The 27,459-nt window shown below is 35.6% G+C and overlaps 2 long non-coding RNA genes across 2 annotated transcripts in view; both read left to right on the top strand.

Annotated features, from left to right (window-relative positions):
* Nucleotides 1-9,330, top strand: part of LOC108449135 — a 9,954-nt gene extending 624 nt beyond the window's left edge. Inside the window, exons 2-3 of the long non-coding RNA XR_001865261.1 lie at nt 1,311-1,448; nt 5,878-9,330. This is a non-coding gene — a long non-coding RNA (uncharacterized LOC108449135). The remainder of the gene's footprint in view (nt 1-1,310; nt 1,449-5,877) is intronic.
* A 6,208-nt stretch (nt 9,331-15,538) lies between these two features.
* On the top strand, nt 15,539-27,236 carry LOC108449116. The gene is made up of 3 exons (XR_001865235.1): nt 15,539-15,759; nt 19,410-19,447; nt 27,184-27,236. It is a non-coding gene; the product is annotated as an uncharacterized LOC108449116 (long non-coding RNA).
* The last annotated feature ends 223 nt before the right edge of the window (nt 27,237-27,459 follow it).

Raw genomic sequence — 27,459 nt, 5'->3', positions numbered from 1 at the left:
CGCGGCGCCTGGCCGCACCGCCACAGCGCGGCATGTCGGCTCCGACCCATCCGCTGCTTGAAACTTGAACGAGGAGGAGAAGGAAAAATAGACGGGGAGTGGGAGAAGAATGAAGAAAAAAAAAAGAAGACGAAAGGCGAGAGGGAGGGAGAGATCCAACTTTCTTAAGACATGTCCAGGCAAAGAACAGGCAGAGTTGAGGAGTTACAGCAGCGGAGAGAGTGAGACTGGGGACGCTGCGCCGATTCCTTCCCTCCCTCTCTCCTTCCCCCGCCTCCCTATCCTATTTTTTTCTTCTATTGCTTTCCCTCCTCAGGAAACCCTCTGCTATTGCAAAATGGATAGGTCAAATATTTCTTCTTTCTTCACATTCCACATTTTGCCCAGCAGAGGAAGAGAAAGTTTGGCCTGTGGCAAGGGGGTGGAGGATAAATGCTATTCAGATAGTCTTTCACATGCCTGCTGTAGCAGTCAGAAGAGTGGTAGGCTGCTTAATTTCATGCCAGACCTGCTGAAGTTCCAGACCTCTAAGATCAGAGTTTAGAAGCCTTTCCTCTTCCCCCAGCCTCTCCTCTCCTCTCCCTCTCCTCTCCCTCTCCTCTCCCTCTCCTCTCCTCTCCTCTCCTTTTTTTCTTTTCCCCCTCCTTTTTCTTCTTCTTCTTTTTCCTTCCTTTACTTTTTCTTCAAGGGAGGTGTATTTCTCAAAGCACACCAAAAATGTGCAAAAGGGCAGCTCCTTCTACAAAATAATACATCACAAGCAAGCAAGATGTATTTATAATGTGGTTTTCCCTCATTCAAAGTCAGCACCAATTACTCTTCCTCGACAAAGTTCAGGGGATGTTGCACTGCATAGTGGCAGGGATTGGCTGAAAGGAGGGGCCTTACTAGGTCCTGAATGGCGTGGTTTATAAAATTTTAGGAAAACTACACAAAATGCTTTAAAAGTTATTTGCCTGAGAGATACAGTGTAACAGTACATTATAGTGTAAAGCACTCTGAGGTTCTCAGAAGGTAAAATACTCTTTTACTAAACAATTTATCCCTAAGGACCTTAAAGTCATGGCCTTCTTCCAAAAGTCAAATTGACTTCTGAAGACATTGGATCATTATTTCCTATAAGATACACCACTAAAATCTATCAGCCAAATGAGCATTCAGGATTCTAGGTTAGGAAGAGCAGATACAAACTGCAGTATATAAATACTAAGTACATTTCCAAGCAGTGCATACATGCCATTTCAGTCTAGGAATGTTCACTTTGAGCAAACCTCTGGAAAGTTTAATGTCAAAATTCTCTGTCCTTATAGATTTCCACAGCAGACACAGCTGACTGATTTATTTAGCATCTCATCTTCTTTCTTAAGACCCTAAATGGAATTATACTGAGTCCTTATCCAAGTGCAACTGGGCCAAATGACCTTTTCTTCTGTGAAAACTGCTTCAAAGTAAGTTGCATAAAATAAACTGCATTGAAAATAGCATTCCAGAAAAGGGCTAAAAGGGAAATACTTTAGGCCATTATAGCTAAGGGCTAGAAACAAATGTAAACCACACTTCTACTCCATACAGTTGCAAATATTTCATAATTTTGGTGTATGAAATTTCCTACCTTTCAGATTCCTTACCATATTGTGGTTGATTGCTGAGTTAAGTAGTGAAAGGTCAGGGCCACAGATTGCTTAAACTTTGTCTAAACTTTAATTCTTAATGCCTGGAGAAGTGCAGTGGCAGAATTGCAATAATGTCCCATAAGTTGGACAGGAAGACCTCTAAATAGTGTCTGGTGAAGATAACAGAAAATTTAAGGCTTCTGATTTGGATTTCCTACTATACACATGCTATGCTGACAGTAAGAACTTTAGATGAAGAACAAAGGGGTTTGCCATCGTTCTCCAACAGTGGGTAATGGTGCTTAGCACTTCACATGAAGTGTTGGAGCCATGATGTCCAGGCAAGTTTATTCGTAAGTCTGCTTAATATAGATAGGTTTGCCTTCTAAAACAGGTTTCTAACATCTTGAATAATATTGACAAAGTCATTTTGATATTTACTGAATATTCCATTTTCTTTTTGTGTTTTCTCTGCCCTTTTATTTTTTTCTTGGAAATAGTGTCAATAAAGCTGTTACAATCATTGTTTGCTTTCACTATAATGTGAAAGGGTATCTTTGTGATATGTTTTTTGCTAACCTATAGGAAAGGTACAAAAGAGAATACTTGAAATCACACTTGGGTGTCTAGGGCACCATCCATGTCGCTGAAAATCTTCCAGTCTTATAACCATTGTTGCAGAATATGTTTGGTTGTCCCTGTCATCTATTAACATATGTCTGTCCTTATCAAATTGCCTAAGATGAAACAAGTTTCAGCTCAGCTATCAATAAAAAAAAAAACAACAAAAAGAGTTATCTGGACTAGACTGTTTTTTTTCAAGAGAAACATGGATCCTTCAACTTTGGAATTTCCCCAAAACTGAAATAGAAATTGTATTTCCACATAATCATAATCATAACCATTATCATCCTCTTCTAAGGCATTATGGCACTAACACTCTTCTCACTAATTTATCTCAAAACCTAGCCTCACAGATTTCATCTCTTGTTTGCTATGTATTTAACAAAGAGGAGCTGATAGTTAGCTGGGTAAGATCGGAAGTAAATACCGAACTCAAGAGTCCTCCAAAGAAATTTTCCTGCTCCCAGCTTGAGGTATGCACTTGGGGAATGATATCTGAAGTATTTTGGACTGATTTCTCAGTTCCCATTTTGTTAAAGAGAAGATAATTTCTAATAGTTGTGACTTCAGCTGCATAAAACTTTGAAGATCAAAACTGGCACTTTGAATTGCACTGGCTCAGAGATGGCAAAGGTGAGGATAACTCGTCTTGGTCTCTATGAGGGTAAACCCGTTGCAACTGCTAAACAAAGTGCAGCTTCAAAAAAAGCACTTTTGAGCACAATAGCAGCCTGTGCCTCAGGGGCAATAAAGGGGCCATAAACATCGAGGGTCTGTGACAGAGGGCAAATATATCTTTTCAGTAAAGGGGTCAGACACAGTTTCAAGTGAGTTCTCTGTCAATTAAATATGAACTGACCTGATTGGTTTTACAGTAAGAACTAAATTCTGTACAGTACAAAAGGCCAACACAAAACCTGTACTTTATCTGAACCGCATTTACACAGGGAGAAGGAGACTGTTTGGTAACAGCTCTGCTCTGATCGTTCTCCTTTTCCTCATCTGGTCTTAGGAAGAACTCTCCAGACCTCAATTAGTTGTAGCCTTTGGAAAGCAAAACAAAACAACTCCCCAAAACTTCATAATTATCCTTTCCCTGGCCTGCAGTCAAGGGTATATATTCCTTTACCACTCTAGTTTGTTTCCTGTCTAGTAAATGCAGACCCAGGCAATAAAAAATAATTCTGTCTTTCTGGCTGTTCTTGCCTACTCTTCGAAAACTTGGGCTGAACTACAAATGTCCACTTCCCTCCCCTTCCCCTCTTCTGCCATTTACAGGGGGGAAAGGGGGCAAGCTCTATGAAATATACATTTGAGAGAGTGCTGACATTTTCTTACCTAAGCCAAACTTTTTCAAAACCCCTGAAAATCGTTAGGATTACCTTAGCATACATCTCTTTATCTGACAGAATTTGAGCAAGGATATTTAACTTTTCATATTTTAATTATTTTTATTGACTTTCTTTTGCCCTAGAAAGTTATTACTGCGTAAATATCACCGACTATTTGATTAGGTATTCTTTCATAGGGCTATTCAAGACATCCAAGGCAGCAATGTCAAAATAATAGTCATATATCAGCTTTGGTATAATGAAATGCTAAACAATCTCAGCTACTTGACAATTTATTGTGTGCCCTGTGAACCTAAAGAGGAGTTTACTGAGGCGACTCAATCATTAAACCTACAAGCTACAACTATTTGTGGATATGTATTAAATACACACATATGCAATAGTAAAGAAAACCTGGAGCAATGCTACAGAGGAAAAAATTAAAACATACTTAAAAGACCATTTTATGTTTCTAGGTTCTAGTTCTTCAGGTACTAGTAGGGTGAGGACATCCAAATATTCCAATAGTAATTTTCTAAGCCTTTAAATTGGCACAGACAGCTGATCTGTTATAGAGTGATTTTTCATTTTTGTTTTTTTAGCAGCAGGAAGGAGAAATATATTCTTTAAACAGGAGTGAGCTAGGCAGCCTCACATTTACAACCTTTTGGTCTTACAGATTGCCTCTGTGTATGTCAACTTTTGAGAAATATTTTAACATCCCTTCAAAAACAGGCCACTTTTCCTCATCACACTTTTCTTCACCAATGTACCTTCATAAATAATTTTAAAAATCACATAATGTAAGTTTGTTTTTATGACATTTAGTCTACTCTATGCCATACTGGCAACTGGAACAGAACCAGCTGCACCGTTATGGACAGTACTGGTATTTTGGTTAAAGATCTAGATTGAAGATAGGGTAATGGTTTGTGCTAGATCATCCCAAACAAAAGTGAACATCCCACTTATCTTCAATATTCCCTAGGGTGGAAAGATGATGGAGATCTGCAGGGGTTTTTGTGTTGTCTGGCTCAGCAAGGTAGACTAAGTCTGCTCCATCAGATGTTATCTTCCTACTGAGTGGTGCTTGGACTGCTCTATAGAGTTCAGATCCACCGATCTCAAGGCAGAAATGCATTGGTTCACAGTCTCATGCCTACAACACAAGTAACTATTGAGTTTAGATTTAACTAATTAAAGGACAGTTTAATTGTTTGAAAAGATCAGAAAAGGGCTAGGCTATAATAGTTGTTAATTTTAAAATTATTTCTTTAAGCTATGTAGGCTGGTATTTTTTATTTTATCAAACACAGGCTTATTTTATCACCAGCCCAGAGCCAACATGACTGGGACTTTCTGGGACGAAAGGAGATGAAAGAAATCTGTTCTCCACTGGATCGTAAACATCCTGTTTTCTTGAGCTGGTCTTTTACCTCTTTTAGAGCTTTCAAATCTTTCAACACTAAAAAAAGTTGAAATCCAGATGGTGTTTTTGTGACATAGTGCTAAAAAATAGTGATAGTTTGACTTCCTTGGTTTTGAGTAGTTGGAATTAATTGTTCAGGTTCCATTAAACCCAGAGCTGGTGTGATATCACAACACTGAAGTTGTAAGAGCTTGGGTGACAGCAGTATTAAATAGGATTGAATGAAGTAAAAGAGTGATGTTGTGCAAGTGCCACTAAGGTATTGGTCCTTTTGATTCTAGAATTGGTCCCAAATCCAAAATTAGAGTTTGAAGAACTATAGAGGAAGTAGAGGGACCAAGTGACTCTGGTACTCATAAACATCTGAAATAAGTTTTGGACTCTGCATAAGCAATGGATTTACCTAATGTTCCTGAGTTGGTAGGATGGTTTTAATTTAGTGTAGGATGATTAAGGGTGGAATGTAATACTCTGAATATCTTCAAAATTCTTCAGGTTATGAGAAAAAAGGAAAGGCATGGGTGTCTATTGAGACCAAGTCATCAAGTCTCTTATTTTGGTCATTGGTCCTTTTTAATAGACTAGGTCTAGACTTACAGCTTATAAATCTATAGTATTAAAATATATAGCATGTAAGTCTAGAACCCAATTAACTTCATTTACTGTATACTGCTGACATCTGCCATGTCATAAACTTCATGTTTATTTAAGACTAGATAGCTTATTCATCCAGATTTAATTATTCTTAGGTTATGGTTTGGTTTAGGATTTGCAAATCCAAGTAGTTAAAAACCTAGATGAATTCAGAATTTTGAAAAGCTGATAGATAGAAAGGAAGACATTTTCTGTCATCACTAAGACTCAATGTTTTTTTCCACAGAATGGAATATTATACCTGGTTCTTCTGCTGCAATTAATCTGGATTTACAGCTAAGAGCCCTTAGATTTCATCAAGATGAAGATTCCTGGTCTTTACTGGTAGTTTTAATACCATTTTACTAATATTAGGATTCATTTTTGATTAAGCCTTGTGTACATGTATCCAGTTTCTAGAGTTCAATGTATTCGGGAATATTATTTCATCCTGTGTAAGAGAGGACTCTCCTGACTAGCATTTCCCATCCTACATGATATCTTATCTACTGTAAACTGAGTTGTCTGATCCAGAAGGAGTGTATGTATGGAAAAACCTTTTCTTCCTTTGCTTGCATGGTGTTCTTCTTTGTGTTATTGATTAAAATCCAACTTAAATCAATGAAAAGAATCTGAGTTCAATGAATGGCTGTTGGATCTTGAAAGTGCCTGAATATTTAAGGAACTAACAGAAGGTGCTCAGCATGACAAGTCCCCTTTCCTTGTCGATGTCTAGTTCAAGTACAGCATCATAGCAAGGAGATGAGAGTCTCTGTTTTAAGGACAGTTTATGAAAAGGATGCACAGTTATCTGTAGGGAGTCATGGATAGAACAATGGCTTCATGAGTACTAGGGGGCAGTTCTTTACTTCTCAAAACATTGCTCATCCAGCTGAAATTAGTCCAGCATGTGAAAAAAGAACCTCTCCTGCAAGGGCACAGTGGGCAGAGAAAGAATCTTTTATGAACTCTTTTTATTTGTTTTCTGTCTTGCCTAGGCACTGTTAATTGAAATCCTCTACTTTAAAAGCTAATAAAATCTACTTTTCCTGTATTTGAAGGTAATTTACTATCCTTTTTTGGCAGCTCTGTGTAAGAAAAAGGTCTTGGTCTGTCCACTCTACATGATTTGGCTTTCCATCACAATTCTTGTCATAGAGCAGTGTCATTTCTTTTCTGGTATATGCAAAGGAATTGTGTTGCCAAAAGAAAATTTCCAAATAAAAGAATTAATATATATATTATGTATAAAAATTATCTATTGTCTCATATGCTCTGTGCTACTGAATAGGACTTGACAACCTGTTTTTTTCTCCTATTTTTCAGCACACATTAACCTTCTGTCTCTCTTTCATTATAAACAAAGAGAATATAATTTGCTGCCTTCTTTACTCTTTCTCTTTTTTTACAAAGTTCTGTATTTTAAATAACTAAATCATTGAAAGCATCACAGAATGTCCAAGATCAATATAACACATCATCTTCCATAATACAGCTATGCCATGTTTAAATTCTAGTCTATACTATCTCTAGTACTCTATACAATCTTTAGTACTGTTATGGCGCATCAGATAGGTTATTACTATTTAAATTAGCCAAATAATGAACACTGTAGAGGTGTTCATTCAGCCCAATATTGTATCACTCTGGCTGTATGGAAAAATTCCCTCATATAAATGGTATCACATAAAGGGCAATGTCTGTTAAATAAAAGCATATATCAAAATAGGATCTAACTAAGAATCAATATCAATGCGTCCCATTTTCACATCATAAGCATATATAAATGTGTCAGTCACAAGAAATATATTGTGTCCTTTTCTGTTTGTAATTGCAACATCATTGCTTACCTACAGCAAGTTATAGAGCATGCCTTCAGGCATGAATTGTCCTTAAAATAAAATTCTACTGTATTATTACTTTATATTGACAGTCTTTGTAAAGGTGGTGTCTTGGAAGCTGAAGCTGTGTAATAAAATTTGCATGCCACCTAAACACAACTCCTAAGCAGTTTCTTTAAGTTCAGAAAAAATTACCCTTGTTTTAGTTCAAACTACAGAGAAAGATATATCTGCCAAGAGGGTCTACATAGGGAGCAGAAAGAAGAAAGTAGATTGGTGAGGTAGACAGGGTAGAGTTCTGCAGATGAGTTTCATGAGAAAGAAGGAAGTATTTTCACATTAAGAAAAGGTACTATGTGAGTTACAGAGCTGGCATTCAGTTAAGATGTTTGAACTTACCATTGTACCCGGGAATTTTTGCAGGTTTCATGCAGATTTTTCAACTAGCCAGCATAGTTAGATCTATTTGTACCTTGAAAGCAGATGTAACCAGTAATAAATGCTTGTGATGATTCATTCATCTACATACATCTTGCACAGATGGAATTTTTCAGACCTGTGGAAGCAACATCAGATATACTATTCAAGGCTGATGAGTCAAACACTCTACCAGACCTATTACAATATTCAAAATAAATCACAGTGCTGCAGTGCTGCCCAAAATCTGGAATAAAGAGTACTTCAACGTGTATTTTATCCAACAGAAACTGATTAAGTAATAATCATAAGAAAATGTATTTCAGTTAATCAAGAGCAGTCTAGTAAAGGAGGGTAATAAGGAAAAAGATGACTTTAAATTCGGCATTTGGCATTTTACAGGCATAGTATCGAATTAAATGATTTTGAAGAAAAATCATACCTAAACCTGTTTTTCATTGCTCATCATTGTATTTCTCTCTTCTGTTCCCCTCCCCTCTTTCATTTTTAGCAGGTTTTAAGGATATTTCTGCTAATGCTCTGTGTCTCAACTTTTCTGTGTACTTATAATCCTGTAACTGTAATAGGAATCTGAGTACACAACGGAAGGCTGGCTTTGATGATAACTCCTTCTCTGCTCTCAAGTTATTGACTTTTCTTCCTGCTTAGTTTTCTCTCCTATTACTGTTACCACCATAGGTGTTCAGGAATATGGCACTCCACTGCACTTTCATTTGAACTTTTGCTGAAAATCTAACTGAGGTCAGCAAAATATCAAGTGTTTCCTCAATATAAATAAGAGGCCTTTCTGTTTCAGGTGTTGGTTTTGAAACTTCCTGCAAATGCGCTGAATTCAGATATTTTTTTATCATTTTTGTGCTGTAAAGCCCATCACTTCCGTTTTTATATGTTATATTATCAAGACACTATTCAAAGGAAACAATTCTAAGGATTGTGTGTGTTGAGCTAGAAACATTTGTACAGTAGCACTTTTAACTGGTGACCCAAAGAAAACCATATAAAATAAATGCAAGAATTTATCATCACCTGTACTTTCCTGTCAGGGTTGAAGTATTCCAGGGAATCAAAAGCAGCTGAGCGATTATTTGTCATGAAATCACTACCACAATGCTCTCATAGTCCTTTGCAAAATGGAAGTAAAATGCAGACTGGAAAAAGACTTGCTACTTTCTCGCAGTAGAATAAGTTTGTTTATTCAGTAAGTAACTATGTTTGTGCTGGCAAGAGATAAATTTTTTACTGAACTACTTGAAATATTCTGGCTATCTTCTTATTTCATTACTGGAGGCAGCAGGCAGAAACTACATTATGTGAAATTATATTGCTGCATACAAGTCTTCTCATCTTGCATGATTTAAACTGTAAAATACATTGTTAAACTGCTTAGTCTGTGTGGTGACAAGGACTGTACAACTATCTAACTGCATAAATAAAAGTATTATTAAAATTTTGTTTAGTTCTGTCCTTCTTTCTGATGAAAATGAGTGTTTTCAATCAGGCAGGCTCATTGAAAAAAGATTATACATAATTAAATTTCAGTGGCTATAACAGCACTACTTGATTGTATTATGTTAACTGTATTTGTAAAATGTGTTATGAAGATTTTGTGCTTTTTTAATATTTGGCAACACTGAATGTCTTCAGTTTTGATTAAAATATTTTTCTAGAGTATCTTCACATACAGTGGACTGTATTTCTTATTTTGTATTTATTCTAATTGTGTTCTAATTGCAAACATCACTGCACAGAGGACTAAAAGCTCTGATCATGAAAGAGTTTTCTGCATTTTGATGAAATATCAAATATGGAAGTTAAATTGTCTGTATTTTCCCAATCATCATACAGTACTTTAGAGTTTAGTGGAAATAAATAATTACATAGTAAAAAGGCTATCTGAGATGATGGATACTCCATGGAGAGAGAGTGGAGTTTTTACAGCCAGGTCACTGACTTGAATGTGGCCCATTTCAGTGGAGACTGAATATACTGGCCTTTTGATAGCTCATCTCTGGCTGTAAGAAATTTGTTTGTGAATTAATCTAGTTTTGTGTAGATATGTGTTTAGGATGCAAAAAAAAAAGATTTTATACATGCCTAAAATTTCAGAAGATGAAAAGGGATACTTCTAGGGACTTTATCATAAGACTAACATTTTTGCTGAAAATGCAATTAAGTGGGTAATAGCAATAGAGTGAAGCCTGTACTGCCATGCCTCTGTGTTGCTCTGGATATCGAGGACTTGAGTTTTCGAGACTATTCGCAGATTAATACAGACAATAATTTTTCCTTAAAGTTACCTGCTTAAATGTAAGGAGAAATTCTCTAACTATTACTGGACAATGCTGCTTCCATAAGCAAAAACCAGTTGCAGAATTGTACCCTAAAAAAAATTCAAGATCAAAAAATATTTAGCATAGTCTTAAACCATAGAAAAATCAATAGTGTTTTTTGATTAAGGTAAATTCAGGAAAAATGTCACATACAAGCCACAGAAAAATTTTTTCATTATTTATTTGTTAAGAAGACAGCTATCAAGTTTCCAGCTGTGAATTATTAAAACCAAAAAGAGTTAGCCAATGACTGAGCTCTATTTAGCTTCCTTTTCTATTTGGTTAAGATCTTGTAATATTTCTTTAAACTAGTCTATATAACATGGTCTAGTCTAAGTGAGACCTTCATAGTTTATTTATGTATGCAGTTCATTCTGTTATTAAAGAAATATTTTGTTTGACTTCTTAATACCATGATGACCCTTTCACTAGTTAATATATATCCTGAAACAGACACAATAGGAGAAAGACAGACACAAGTATGCTCTTCCTTGCAGTTCAAGTGTCAGGAATGCATTTTTTAAAAAGAAAACCAAACCCTTGCTTTCTCTATTTTCCCTCCACCCCAGAAACTACATAAAAGATGTCTGTCCTTTGAAATAATTTTTGTTGTGTTGTGCAGCATTTCATTTCCAGATGATGATATGAGAGTGTTCGTAAAAGCAACGATATATTAAATAGAATTTGCAATTTGTCCTCTATCCTAAAGTACTAAAAAGGGATCCCTCCATGATTTGCTCCATGTTTCTGTCATCAAGGTGAAGAAATGACTTAAAGGAGAGTAACTAAGAAGAATGCAACACCAGTGAGGAAAGCTTGGCAACTAATTCCAGAATACAAATGTTTTTTGCTCATGCTGGGGAACACGAAGGATTCACTGCTGCCGCTGTAACGCTCAGTGGCCTCATAGGAAAAGTAGTTATCGATAAGGATTAAATGGTTGGCCTGGGTATATCTATTGTCTTAAGAAATTGATGGTTTGTTCTGTGTAAGCAATTTTCCTTTGGCTCTCCTAATCACAACTGGGTTGATATAGTCTGTTTGCTTTGACAAGATTTTTTTTTGGATGTGACCAATCTGAGTAAGAACACCCTCAATTTCTTGAGAAGCCCAGTTCCATCTGCTTTGTTTAATTCTCTCTCATTTTATTGTTTTTCCTAGATCTGTGGCCATGAAACACACTTCATTTCTCTCTGAACCCAGATGAAACAACTGTCTGAGCATGATATAAGACTCCTGAATGTTCTTAGGGAACATGTAGGATAGAAGGTTACCTGGGCAAGGGAAACTCACAATTTGGGGATTTTCTTTATCTGACTATAAATAGCAAAATTTAAGAATGGAATTTTTAAATTCATTGGATAATTAGATTAAATAAATGCAGTTCAGTAGCATACTATCTGATGTTATTGGCATTTTAGTTTCATTTCCTTTGCACAAGAAAAGTAAAAAATGTTTCAAAGCTGCCCTTCTAGTATAAGTCCTTTTAGCATGGAACTGTCCTACATCATTGATCCCTCTCAAAATCCAGTGCTAATAGTATGTAACTCATAGATTCTTATTACATATCATATAACCATTGTTTACTCCAATCTTCAATGTGTTTGTTTTTGTAATAACACTTTGTGGTTAGAAGGTTTTAGTATATTCATTTTGTGAGGAAGATAAACACAAAGACCTTTTATTAGCATGCCAAGGTCCTATTTTTTAATTACTTTCATGCCAAAATGTCACTGAATACTACTGATATTCAAGCACCTAAGGGCCATAACCTAAGTTATTAGTTGTGAAATACTGAGACACCAAAAATAACTCAGCAAAGTCAGAACAATCATTAACATTTATAGGAGACTACCCTGGAACCAGCTGCATGTTTCTATACTTTTTTATGTAAGACTGAAGCTGGTGAATGGCTTTTAAATTTTTTTTTTTTATCTCATGCCTTGGAAAAGCATCATTTAGGAAAGTAATGTGCTATTGCAGTATAATAACATGCTGATAGTTTATGGTTTGGGGGCTGAAGTCTTAAAGGGTGACATAATTAAAAAAAAGCAAAGAATGAACAGCAAAAATCAAAACTGGTGTGCCATCTCAGCACCTGTACTTCAAGATATGTCTGCTCAAAACTTACTCTCTAATAATCCCTAGGGAATATTTTAGATTCCATGAACATTTTCTCAAACTAAGAACATGAAAAAAATTTGTAATCTTGAAGGTTGATAAAGCTTGTCTTTATTATAAAAGGCCTTGAAGAGATCTAGTAGATTAAGGGTTTTTAACACAAATATATGTAGTAAATAAACTGGGCTACATCAGCAAGCGTGATTTCCTACGTGTTGCTTTCTAGCATGCTCTTATCTAAGATATTAGGAATTGGTGTCCAAAGGTGCTGTAGCAAGTTAAGAAATTACCTTGTTCAAAAGGTTAATGCAAATGGTGAGTTGCTCCTGAACTCATCCATACATATGTGTAAATTATACTGTAAACACACTCACAGATTGCAGGGATATTGTTAAAAATATTAGACTGAAATTAGTCAGTGGATCTTATGAGTCGGCAGACAGGTTGAAAATAGTGCCTTTTCAGAGTGTTAAGTAATCATTGTTTGAATGGTGGCAGAAAGAAAGAAGGAGAGAACACTTTTCTGGGAAATTATGAAATTTATGACTGTTCTATTAAATATCAAAACACCATTTCTGCCTTAAAGAAATTCCCAAGACAGAGTGTCAGGGGAAATATCTCTATGTGCTTACCTTACATTAATATTCTTCCCAAGACATCTCTGTTGTCACAGGATCACACAGAATCTCTGAGTGATTGAAGGGGATGTGAAATCACCTAGTTTAAACCTCCCGGTCAGGCAGGGTCAGCTAGCGCTGGTTGTCCAGCACTGTGTGCGGTTGAGTTTTGAATATCTGCAACAATATAGAGATTCCATGACTGGCAACCTATGCCAGTGTTTGACAATTCTCACAGTAAAAAAGTGTTTCTTATGTTCAGAGGGCACTTGAGGTGTTTACTTTGTGCCCACTGCCTTTTGTCCTTTCACTAGGCACCACTGAGAAGAGGTAGGTTCCCTCATCTTCTTTCCCTCTCATATATTTATGCACACTGATAAGATCCCCCCTGAGCTGTCTCTCCTCCAGGCAGAGCAGTCCCAGCTCTCAGCCTCTCCTCGCGTGAGGAGTGACTAGGTCATTAATGAACGTGTTAAAGAGCAGTGGTGCCAGTATCAGCCTCTTGGGTATACCCTGACTGGCCTCCAGCTGGACTTTGTACCACTGTTTGCAACCTTCCAGGCCCACCTGTTCAGCTGTTACCTCATATTAATTCTTTTAATTAATTCTAATTAATTCTTCCCTTGGCATCTCTACTGTTCACAGTTAGACCACAGAATGCTGGGGCAGATGGATCCATTAAGACCATTCTTATATTCTTCTGTTAGTAACTAAGGTAGAAAGAGATGGTTCTTAAATCAGATAGTCCCAGGATCATCTGCCCTCCCAAACACCCCCTAAGGCCTGCAAAGCAAGAACTGCCATGAAGGGATTTTCTGTAATCATATTCCAAGCATTTAATAAGAACCACTTGGACCAATGTGCCCTTTCTTTGATATTAAAAAGATGGGAAAGTAATAAAGCTATGATGTTTTGGATTCCCTGGCCAAAAAAATCCCCAAACCAAAACAATCTAAAACCAAAACAAGCCGTCCCCCACCAAAAAAACACCGACACCTAAAAATCCTCCTCACAGATCTGACGAATAACCAATTGTTTAAGTTTTATGCTGAGCACTTTTGTCCTTTAAATGTCCTTGACAATTATAACCCATGAGCTAAGTTCATAGAGATAAATGTATGTCCTTCTGAATGACCTTCTTTACCAGAATTTTCTGTAAATTACATAAGGAATAAATTAGTACAAAAATTCTTATTTAGCTTCAACCTCTGCATGTGTTGTATTGACTCAGTGTGAACATCTACGATCACGTCACATACCATTCTATTATTCTTTGATGGCATAAAAAGAAAAGACAGAACATTTAAAAATATATTATAAAAATAATACATCAGAAGGAACAAGGAGCTTTGATCCTCGCATCTAATTAATTGCACATTGGCTAGATTTAGCTCATACAAATGTGGGATAGTTACTTCACTGTAAATGATTAATAACAATGGATGAACAGTTGTTTGTTTTTTCTTCATCCCTTCCAAATGCAAAAACACAGACACCTACAGTTCAAGCATCAGGAAAGAGATTAAATGTCTGACCTCTTCATAGCTATTTATCCTATGTGAGGTCTGAGAAGCACTCTTCTTACAAAGGCTTTTCAGCAATTCAGCTCATAAGCAGGCAGAACATACATGAACTTCCCTGACCATCCTGTAAAAGTCAGTACAGATGCTCTCATACCAATCAGTGAAACATGCAGAGCGATAATTTGTAATAACTGGTACACCAAGATCCATTTATTATACTTTACACCTATACAGCAATTGATTTATATTGCCAATTCCTTTAGGATATGTGAACACCTTGGGGACAAACATAATATTATTTAGAATCATGAGGCACATCATATGCTTCTTTGATCTAGGTATAATAGGAAGCATACAACAAACCTACTTTTCTAATGAAAATTTTCTTATAGCCAAGTGCTTCGACTTCTTTCACTGTTTCCAAAATTCAGTGTTTCAGAACTAAATTTTTAAAGATACCCTTCACAATATAGCCTGTGATGTTTACAATACCATTCATGCATAATATACAATTTTTTTTTCATTTACTCTTTGGCATAATCCTGCCAAACACAATCGATATTAATCATCCACAATGAGTGAAATTTACCTTCTGTTGCACAGAAGTAACTCATTGATTTGGCAGAGAATGATTTCACAGTGAATGAATCACTGTAAGTATCTGCTGGTTTATGTTCTCAGTATGTTTGAGTATATTTGTGTGCATGTATATATAGAACATACAATTCTTTTGTAGATGCAGATACTTTGCAGTTTCTCTGGATGGCAGATGTTGAGAAAGTGAAAGGTGTGTATTTTCCCAGCAGGGATCAAAGCAGAAAAATAGTACAACTTAGATAACCTTTCTGCCAGGCTTCCTCCAGGGTGGAATCCCATTTAAACCTCTTTCCCAGGGCTGCGTGTCCTCTGTCTCTGTGCTTTACTCTTTTTACACCAATAGCTGTAAGTAGGAGGTGCAGTGAAAGGTGAAACCAAAATGTTTTGATGCTGGAGGCTTTGATCGTTTCTGCTCTTTTAGGATCCCTTATATCTGAAGCCCTCAATCAGGTTCTGAGAAACTTCTGGGAGGAAGGATGGTCTTAAAGAATTTTTCATTCCTTTTTTTGTTTCTGCAGTTTTTCCCACAGAAGGGTGTATTCAGATTCCTAAAGAAGGCTTTGAAAAGGATCCAAAGAGGCAATCACATGCATGTGCAACTATTTTTTCACCAGGCAAGAATATATGGAATGTGAATGGAGTTTCAGCATAGCTCTGCGAATGTGAGTATCAATTGAAACTGGGTAGGCAAATTCCATTAAGTTCTAGGTAAATTAATGTGCATATAGCCAGTGAATTACTAACTTCATATAATTGAAGGCAGGAAAACCTGTCTGCATTCAGTTGTTAATATAAAGTTTAATTAGAAGGAAGCTCTTTAAGGGTGAAGAGGCTCGCTGAGAAGCACAGACTTTACAGTATTTTGAGAACATGATTCTACCAACTACAGGATTTCTGAAGGAAAAAATGAATGTCAGAAAAATGAATGCTTCTCTTGTACAAATACTAAGATCTGTAGACTTTCTATCTATAGTTTAATTCTAAGTAGGAATAAATATTTCCCAAAGACTAGACAATATATTCTTTCTCCTCAGGTAAAAAGGTGTAGTTGGAATCCAAGTAACTCATTAAGTCTTCAAAATACAAATTAGTTCAAACAGATCTGATTTTCACATTTAAAAGCATTAGTAGATACAGCAGCATTTGGTCTTAATTACTGCCTGTTGTTTATTATTATCCTCCTGTTTAAAATAAATTCAAATCATCCGGCAAGATGCAAAAAAGCACTATGTGACCTCAATGCCTGTTGTGAATAATATGAGAAGACTGACCAAGCAGACTTGCAAACAGCATTCTGCTTATGTCAACTGTTTTCAGTCTACAGATCCACACACTGTTCCTCTGAATAAGAGATACAGTAGCAGAAGTTAGGTTTGACATTGAATAACACAAAAGCAAGGCAATGATGCATTCACTGGATACATCCTTTGCTGTGAAAAAACCAATCTTTTGTAGCAATTATGTACTGCTTGCACAGTTGTTTTAAGATAAGAAATCCCAAAATTTATCTTCTGTAATTTTTTATTTTTTTTAAATTTGATTTTCATCTTTACATTCTAGGACTGCCCTATCTGCCTGTACTTGAGACTTAGGTGGACTAGCTTAACCCTTTTAGAAATTTGACTAATTAGTCCTCCTTACTTGAATTTAACTTTGAAACAGAGCTTCCATTGTGCATAGCAATTATATAGATAGACAGAAAAGAAAAAAAAGCAACTCTTCAGAGAAAAAAACAAGCCTTGTTTATATGATTCTGTCTAAAGAAAATACATACATTGAACATTTAGAAAAGTAGACTAAAGTTATTGTTGTTCAAAGGATGTTTACTGGTGTAGTTTGTAGGACTGTAAGTGGAGCATGACCCATTTTTGTTTGCTTGACTTTTCTCAGTGTACTGTGACCCAGCATTGTTGGGTTTGTTGTATCTTTATTTAAACTTTGTTCCTCTGTCAGGAGTTGTGGCTTCTGTATTTTTCAGCATCACTGTACCCCATGGGTGACATTTCCTTTGATCCTTAAAATGCAATATTTCAGATGTTATATCAAACCTCAGAAGAGTAACTTGCTAAGGAAAATAGAACTGTATTTTCCTGAAGGAACTGAAGTGCATCAGGTTGAATTTCACCCTGTAGGTTATTTAAGCACAGTATGATATTATACAAACTGAAAACAGAGGGCAAATTCCTGTCTGCTACTGAAGAGATGTCATTGAGGGGGGAGGAAAAAAAAAGCAAATAACTCCCATTCCTTTCCACTGATGTCTTAAAGACAAAGATTTAATTGTGCTGAACTGCAGAATAAAATTAATTTCAAAGAGAAGTGACATACCAATAACTTGGCCCTTGCTTTGTAGCTCAGGTTTATAAAATCAAGAGTTTATAGTCTTTGGTCTCATATTGTTTACAGAAGGTTGAATAAGGAATTTTTTTGTTTGCTTATTTGTTTTGTTTTGTTTTGTTTCCCAGTTTCAACTGATTTTAGATTACCTTTCTCTACTTATTCTTTAGGTTCAAATGTCTAAACTCTGTGGCACAACCTGGCTTTACCTTAGGGATTTTAGAAAAAGTTTTCATTTAATGGGTATTTTGTAAATGCTGTGTATCATCTGGGTCTGTCTTCCTTTCTTTTCATCTGCACGCTTTCCTGTGCTCAAGATCTCCCACATTTGCCGTGGTGATCTCCTCAAATTGCAGTGAGTAAAGAAGGGATCATTGTGTGGTAGCAGAACTTCAGAGACAATGTCTCTCTACAATGCATCTGAGTGGGAACCGGCTTCTTTATGTCCTGAATTGTCTGGGGACATCAGAAGAGAAAAAAAGCATAGAAGTGTAAGAAAACTGGAGAAGCATATCTTAATCCTATTTCATATTCTTCATCATCTGAGCTGCGTGAAAAGCCACAGAGACCCCAAACATTCTGTTGCTGAGACCTGTGAGAGGCTGCATGGGTCAGGTCCTTCAAAACTTGGATTATGGCTCAGTCCCTTGCCCATCTCTGAAACACCCAGTCTAATTTATAGTCTTTGTTTTCCAGTATAGTTCCACCACTGCTCTGTTGTTATCAAACCATGCTATTCCTTAGTATGAGAAGTGAAGTGAGTGATCTGCTTTTTTACTTTTAGTTGCATCTCCTCCTCTTCTGGTTGATATTAGATTCTGAGAAATGCTTTATGCATATGTTTTACTATATAAATATATCTTCATATATGTGTATATTTAAGTAAAGAGATACATAGATATATAAATATTTGTTTATTTCTTTTTCTTCAGGAAGTGAACACTAGCAAAATTCCTTATAGTAAATAACGTGCATTGTGAGGGAAAAATGTAAGGCATGTTCTTTATACTTCCAGACAGAGACCTCTCTAAAAATTGAATACTAGGTTAGTTAAACAAGACAAGGAATCCAAGAATTGGAATCTATGCTTAGTAGCAGCATCGGTTATAGAAGAAGTTAGCAAAACATGAGAAGTCCAGGACTGGCAAGTCTGATTAACCTGTAAGTATGGTTGTAGGGACTAAGATCTGGTTAATTACTGCTGAAGTGTAAAATGACAGATAACACCTTTGTCATCGGCTGCTTTCTCTGGGGAAGAACATTTCTTCATCCTTTCTTATCTAATTTTAAAGTTTTCAAATTCCCTGCTATCATTCTGCTCCGCCTTCTAAGAGAGGAGGTGGTAAGATTACACACTCTCATCTGCATCTTACTATTTTAAAAGCAGCTCTTTCCCACTACAAAGCACTGTAATACACTGAAAAAAAAAAAAAATCAATTTTTTCTCTCTTGTTTTCGCAACTATCTTTAGACATCAAAATGTAATTTTCCATTAGTCCCTGTCAAAAACTGTGCCCTGAGCATGTACAACCACAGAATGAAGGACTGTCCTAATAAATGTTTTCAGACAGTGCTCTGGATCATTGTTTCACAGTAGCTTTTTAATTCAGTTATAAAGTTGCATCTTCCAGTTAGAAAGAAAAAGACATGATTTGTCTGGTGGTGACAATACAGTTAAAGGCCTTTTAGAAACTGCAGAAAGGGTTTGAAATAATTCTTATGTTTTAAGCAGTGACACCATGTAATGCAGTGCTGCATTTGTAACTGAGGAATGTTTTTTACCAGGCTTTTCTTTCCCATGTCTCAGCATTTTCCTATTTTTTGTAAGGAGGAACTGATACGATACAGTTATTTTATGCTTAGAGTAAGAATAATAAATGTTGTGTGCAAAATTTTGACACATCTCTTTCTGTCTCAACAAACTTTAAACACTTCCCTTTTTCTTCCCCTTTCATATCTGTGTTCATCATTTTAGGTTATGCATACAATTTATATTTGAATACAGCAATGAAGGTGAGTTCATTCTTGGTTCATATCTTCACTTCCCCCACTAACCCTTCATGTAGTTGTATATTATTAAGTCTGTCCTCATTAAGTCTTTTTTCCAGTCTTACATATCCTGCTCATGCTGATTTTAGGTGAGGTCTAAACAAAGTCTTGCAAGATGGGATTATTACCTTTTGAGGTTTATATATTAAGTTAATTCACATCCTACAACAACATGTAGTGCCCAAACATAGGTGAATAGGTAAAGAGAAGGCTGGGCAGATGGGCAGACTAAAGATATAAAAACCACAGATTATAAGATAAGAAATAGGAAGGACAACTTGTCCCCCCCCCCCCCCAAAAAAAAAAAAAACAACTAGAAAAACCAAACCAAACAAAAACCCTAAGCCATCAATCCAAACCCAAACAAACTTCAAGTGTAAATCAAGGCATCTTCAAGTTCATGTTGCTCCACTGATACCCACTTAATAACAACTGATGATCTGGGCCTGTATCAACTCTGTATGCAAAGCTGTAACACTAGCGGATTGAAACCCAATGTTTATTTAGCTTTTTTAACTCACTGCGATCTTCCAAAATTAAGAGATCCATCATACAACATGCTCCAGAACACCAGCAGTGACATCCCCAGCAGCTGGTCACTTCCCCTCTGCTGATTTACAGCAGGATGTTTCTACACCACCTTGTGCCATGCTGTATCAAAGATATCCCAGTTAACTTCACACAAGCAGTTCCTCCCATAGGCAGGTTAAGATGCTACGCTAGGTAGTTGGAGATGGTAGAATAGAATCATAGAGTCATTGAGGTTGGAAAAGACTTCCAAGAACTCTGAGTCCAATCCTTGACCAATCACCACTTTTTTCAGCTAGGCCGTGGCACTAAGTGCCACATCCACTCATTTCTTGAACAATCCCAGGTATGGTGACTCTACTGCTTCCCTGGATCATTCCAGGGCTTAACTATCCTTTCAGTGAAGAAAGCGCCTAAAACCAAAAAATTGCCTAAATAAGGTTGAATCTTTTGTACAGATCAGCACTGATTGCTATTGACTTCAATGAGAATGGGACAATTAACTTTGGAACATTTCAGAATGTAACCCACTTAATGAGAATCCTAGAACATCAGATGATTCTTCAGAGACATTCTAATAATTTTATAAAGCAGAATCTCAGTTTTCCTCTGAGAATGTGCTTTTTCAAAATTCTGCTCATGTGTGATATCTGCTGTTATACAATATCAAATGCAATTAAAACTGGACAAGTTATTTGTTCCTACAAAATAGTTGGATTTGTGCATGCATATATTTGTATATCTCATAATTTTTTCTGCAAAAATGACTATTTCAGCCACATTACAGTTTTTTACATGGCTTTTTAAATCATCTTTTTGAAACTTAGCCCTGATTGTCCTTAAGACATAAGAGATTAAACTTTATATATCAGCTTCTTTCTCTTTAAAGCTTATTACTACCTGATTAAGATTAGGTGTGTGTTCAGACTTCTGGGGGAGGTGTATCAATGTGCAATACCATGTGGAATACTGTGCAAATTGTTTTATATTGTTTCATCCTAGTTGAAGTGACAGAAGGGCTATATGACTGCTGGAAAGAAAAATTTTTTATGAAAACCCCAAAGGGAGTTTCTTCCATGATTCTGTCATTCATTCAGTCATTCTATTTTATTTTTTCTTCAGAAAGTCAATCCATCAAATAGAGGAGGAAAGCATTTTCATTGTAATATTATGATTTACTTGAGACAGTAGTGATTATTATTCTACAATTTTAAATAATTATACGTGTCTGATTCAGCTTCTATTACAGAATAATTTATTAAGCTGTTGATACAAAGTAAACCCTAAGGGAATCATAATAGCCAAACATCTGATATTTACCAAAATATCTTTCTGACCTAGAGAAGCTGCTGTAAAACATTTAAAATTAATTGGTTTTTTTTCTTAAAAAGTACCCTAAGTTGATGATATAGAAATGTACTGTAAATTGAATATAAAATTAGAAAAGGCTCTCTACCTTAAGCAGAAAATTTCCTAAACTAGATTTTCCTCTATTAAATCAAGAGGGGCTTATTTCATCTACTGATGTGAAGAAGAGCAAGAACAAATCCTCGCTTCCCTACTGCTCTCCTCAAACTTCTTTTTTCATAAGCATGTAGTCAATACTTTAAAAATAAAACTTTCCTACAAATTGTGGTAGTGTATAATTCTTTTTCCTACCAGAATCCATACATTCCCATTGACAGGGGTTAACCACAAAGCCTCTCTTTAATGACTATCATCTGTAAGGAATGTGCACATAAACATTGCATTCTTCTCTGGGAGTTTTCTTTATAAACTATAATATCCTTAACTAAAAATAACAGCTGTCAAGCTTCCTTTCTCTCTCTTTTTTTTTTTTTTTTTCATTCTTTCATTGCTTTCAGGATTCTGTGTATTGAGAGTTGAAACATTGTCTCGAAAAGGAAAGCATGCAGTTCTCTAAATCTGCAATTGTATCTAGCAGGGAGAAATAAAAATCATACCTGCTTTTTATCTCCTAACCCACTAGGCAGGCCTTAAAATAAAAGAAAAAGTGGGTTAGTGTTTGGGGATTTTATTAAATTGTTTAGGTTTTTGAAATATGTTTCCCATATTTCAAAATATGGAAAAGACATATTTCTGTCGACAGGAGAAATCTTACATACAAAATCTTATTATTATTGACATAAATTTCCTGTTGAAATTATTTTTTCCACACTCAAAATAGCTAAAATTATTTCTTGATTCCTATTGTAAGTGTACTAAACCACCTACAGTGATACAGTGATTCACTAAAGTTGTAAAAATAATTTGAGAAAGATCACAGACTGTTATATTCACTTGCACTTCCTGTGCAAAACCACAAACTGCAGAAGTTCTTCAGAGTGTTATCATTTTTAGCTAGCATTAAACTGTTACCAAGGGACAGCCACCCAATTTATGTGAAAGACATGTCATGGGTGTCAATTACCAATCTATATTTTATCAGATATAAATCTTGAATGGACAGTTCTCCTGAACAGATGAATACACCATGCGAAGAGTAACTACAAATGACTTGATGAGTAAACCCTCATACAACTTGGATTCCTGTTGCTATATATGAATAACATAGACTATATGATATGTAAATTATGCAAAAATAAACAAAACTTAGAATAGTTTCAGCAAATATTTTCTGTTGGACATACTGTCTACATATTTTCTTAACTGCCTGTGACAAATCTTGTTATGAACTTAATTTAAGAAAAATATTTATCCTAATTAGGTTTGTGTGATCTGCGCTGAAATGAAGGAAAATATTTCTCCTATCACTTCTGCTCCCTGTGACAAACACAGTATGATATTTTATTAAATAGTAGGGTAGTATTCTGTGAAACTTAGGAAATTGAATTGGGCTTTAAGGCATATATTTTACTTAATTCTCTAAATCCTATCTTTAAAATTGTCAGTAAAAGGTTCAGAGCAGGTAAAAACATTTTGAGACAGGAAATAGAATATGTTTGAACTGTATCAGAATTTAAAGCACTTACGCATTTTGTTTATTTTGGGTTTTTTTGTCATTCTGAGGTCCTCTAGGTGAAGACACAAGTTCAGAGTTAAAACTGGTTTGAAAGAAATTCCAATAAAATTTGGAAAATATATGAGTCTATTTAGGTGCACAGAACAATGGGATAAAGTTCTTGCTTTAAATAATTTACTTTAATAATGATTTATTCTATAATTTTGCTCCTAATGCCAGAAATGTGTTAAGGAAAATTAGATCTGTTGCTGATTTGATCAGCAGTGGTTTATTTGAAAAGAATAAACAGCATTGTTAAGAAGCACTGGAAGGCACCTGTAAGGTTAAGGGTGATTTCCACTAGTGCCTGCAAATGAGTGTGGTGGAGTAAAAGTCAAATCAGGTCCAATAGAAAAAATCTATACCCTAGATAATAAGTTATCCAGATGCTGTATATTAGCTAAGGTGGTGAAATTTCAGGGCTGTTAGTAAAGAGTGGAGTTAGCCTTGTGATGAAAAAAGTTTTTATTCTATTCGTCTTTTTGCATGTTCATCTTAATGTCAGGTAAATCAGCATGGCATTTGCCAGTAACTCTGCTTTAGACTCAGCCTTGGAGTTTTATAATTTATCATGAGGTCCTTTGAATTTTTTCCAGATTATTGGAGGAAAACCAGCAAAACTCAGCTTGACTCCAGGTCAGTAATTGTGACATGCAAATGTCTTAGTGTTAGAAAGGTGTTCTAAAAAGACTGCCCGTATACTTATTTATAATTCATGACCATACACCATGGCAATTTATCTTCCACCAAAAAGAATAAAAGACAATTTTATCTGAAATACCAAGAATCTGAGGAATAATATAGTGCAGCTCTCTCTCTCCTTTGGTGTAATATAGTGCCTCTCCAACTCCTTCACTGCTCATCTCTAAGCAATCCTAAGAAAGTGGGCTCTTTTGAAATTAAGCAATGCACAAATATTGATTACAGAAAGAGATGTTATTACTAAGATATAAACAATGTTGCTGGTTTTTGTTATTGCCAGTCTGCTGGAAAGCTGAAAAGCTCACATAGTCATCTCACATCATCTTTCATGCAAAGACAGCCAAGTTAATTTAAATACTGTTTCCCATGCAGGATATACTAACGAGCTGACTTTGAACAGAAATAGAAGAGCTAATAAAATCCTTACAGATGGAGCATTTCTGATGCTTTTTTTTTATTCTATTCAAGTTGTTCCATTATCTAAGGGACTTCCACCATTTTTCAACCTGAATAATAGACACATGGATTTTATTTAATGAAATTGTAGATAACAGTTTTATTAATTAAAATAGCATGAAGAGCGTTTTACACAATAAAATTTAGAAGAGCTTAGTACTGTAACTGTGAAGCAATTTCCTTCTTTTTAATGTTTGCAATTCTATTGATCTAATTCCTACTCTGTTCTGTTCAGTTTCACCACCAAGATCCACCTAGCATCAGAATATTCATTAAATTATCCCCATTCATGTTTATGGAATTGCAGTGCATTAAATGACAGAGACGATAATTCCTTCCTGAAAACTGGGGACAACTGAAATAAGAAATAATAGCAAGCACCCAGCACATTGTCAAATCAAATTACTAGAGAAAAAGAATCCCCAATGCGTATGTTTCTTTTCCATGCATTTTTCTTCAACCAGAGAGAGTATTTTGGGCCCTCTTAGGAATTGACTGGAGTCCATTTTATATGACATTTACATATAGGGTACCTGGGTTATTTGAAACAATAGCAGTAAGCCTCATATCAAAAGTTTACAAATGCAATATCAAAATCATATACTATATTGCTCTGTTTTATTTAAAAACTAGAATATATGCATTTAATGGGCTCTCTGATTTTATAGGAGGCATTTATTTATCATGAGGAAATATCTTAGCATTGGTGGGCTAATTTTAAAAATTGACTGCTGGGTATATTGTAAAGTGTCTTAATATAGAAGGTTTCCAATATTGTCACTGTTTCTGAATTCTGATCATTCTGGTCTGTGCTTTTTTCCATAACCTTCTCAATAAACAGGAGAAATTTGTTTTTAATTTCAACATCCCAAGTCAACGGTAGTCTGCAGAAATAAGCATTTAGTTTAATGAAATTCTGGAATAAAAATGGGACTCATTTCCCTTTTGGGAATCTTGATTAAAATTTCTTAAGAAATGAAGAATCACAGAAACATGATGGTGGCAAGGCTGGAGGTGGGGATTAACCTCTCCTCCCAGACTGCTAGCAATAGGACAAGAGGAAACAGCCTCAAGCTGAGCCAAGGTGGGGTTCAGGTTAGATGTTAAGAAAAATTTCTTCACCGAAAGAGTGGTTAAGCATTGGAAGAGGACAGTGAAGTGAAGTCACCATCCCTGCAAGTGTTCAGAAGACAAATACACTTCGTGCTATGGTTTAGTTGGCATGGGGGGTTTTGGTCAAAGCTTGGACTTGATGACCTTGGAGGTCTTTTCCAACTTTCTGAACAGTTTCAAATAAACAATCGTTTTGCTTTAGTTGTTAGTTTGGGTTGGGGAAGGTGGTGTTGAAGGAGGATTATAAGTATTGGAGCAAACAATGGTGCTTTTTCTACAGTTGCTATTTACTACAGCACCTCTGGAAATGTTCACTATTCGTAGTGAATATGAGGATCCCAATAGATATGAAGTATAATCAAGAATATATATACATATACACAGTAACCATGATATGCAAGCTTTCTTCATGGGAACAAATACAGCTCACAAGAGTGCCCATATGTGCAACCTGCAGCCTCAAAAAAAGTCAAAATTAATTAACCACACACTTTAACCTATTTTTTAAACTTACTGTCTGGGCATTTGTTCACTACTTTTAGAAAATAGGATAAGATGCCTACTTATTACTAGTCAGACAAGTGAGTGAATTTTTAGCTATCAAAGTAGTCTCTGTCATGATCTTTACCCTGTCATATTTAACAAGAGAAGATATGATTGCATCCTTTTCTCACAGATGTGTTTCTAACTTTTAGGTGTATTGCATTTATATTTTATCTGTAAACCCTATAAAGTAAAAAATTGTTCAATCATATTTGTTGAATGTTTTTTAGTATGTAATAAGAGATAATAAGAAGCTGTCACTTTGAAGAGGCTATCAGTAAAAATGAACATATTTTGCTTTTCTTTCTACATGCATGCAAATAATTCTTAATGACCCTATTGCATACTCTCATACTTTATTGGAATTATACCCTGTGTATCAGAAAGAATTGCGACAAGGGAACTTCTTTATGTCTGATATAAATCAATGAATGCTGCTTTAATTTAAAAGCTGAGTGATGATAAGATTCTGTGACTCAATAAATTTGAGCTTCTAGTACTATGTAGAAAAACATAAAACTTGTTTGTGCATTATAATGTGGCAAAAATATATCCATTCCTAATCACTGCTGTGCCTATCATTTTTAGCTTGCCTATAGCATGCATAATAAAATGTTTGCAAAATAAGAAGAAATTCTAATTTTCATATACCTGCATTATGAATCCCTGCAGCTATTTAAAAATACTAAAATCCTTAAACTGTGAGAATAAAATGCAATTTACAGAGTACATTTTCTTATTATTGACTTTGACAATAGCATCAGTTGTCTACACAGACCTATAAAATGCTCTAGGCATTGAGAGATACACCTTAAAGCACATATCTTTCCTTTCTTAATAAAAGATAAAATAACAACGCTGAAATGATAAACAAAGAAAACAAGCAATAACTTACCGCTTGCCTAAGTTGACCTTGGTTTTAAGAATCAAGGATTGCTTTTTCTTAGCTCTGGCATTAGCTAAACTAAATCCCAAAGCATATTCTTAGGTGGTGTGAAGTTGGTCTAATTTTATTCCAGTGAAGTGACACTGATTTGCACTCTGTGCAGATCAGGCCCCTTACAGGACTAACCACCTGCCCAGATTTCAGAATTAGCTGGGGATAAGACTGATTGTTTTCTAAGTGTTTGGTAGAGGACCGTCTACTGTTCAGTTCTTTTTGACCTTGTCTCTTTAACCTTGTACAGATATCTCAGTGAGAGAAGAAGCAGGGGTGGAGAGGGTGGAACAGGGTGATAAGGAAGCTGTGATATTTTGTAGAGCACGAAATTAAGCATTTCATATACATTGAATGTGAACTTTTGATCTATGGGTGATGTACAAATGTTTCTTCCAGCTTTTCAGAAATGCAGTACCCTCAAAGTAATAGATCAGCTGGATAAAGAGGAGAAGGTACATAATATTGTAATGTATCTAAGACAAGGGTGGGGGGGGAGTATTTTTTTCCTGTATTGGAAGCACTTCACAAAGAATATTTTTGAGGGGGTTCTTCAATATAAATCATGCCATTCTAGTTCAAAGCAACAAATTCAAACAAACTTGCAAAATATACAAACTAGTAAGTTCACAATACTAATTTAGATATGCTTGTTTACATTCTCACCCCATTTGA

Source organism: Corvus brachyrhynchos, unplaced genomic scaffold, assembly GCF_000691975.1.
Source record: "Corvus brachyrhynchos isolate BGI_N302 unplaced genomic scaffold, ASM69197v1 scaffold17, whole genome shotgun sequence".
In the NCBI taxonomy this organism is placed as follows: domain Eukaryota; kingdom Metazoa; phylum Chordata; class Aves; order Passeriformes; family Corvidae; genus Corvus; species Corvus brachyrhynchos.
The sequence above is the reverse complement of the archived record's forward strand: the minus strand, read 5'-3'. Positions and strand labels throughout refer to the sequence as shown.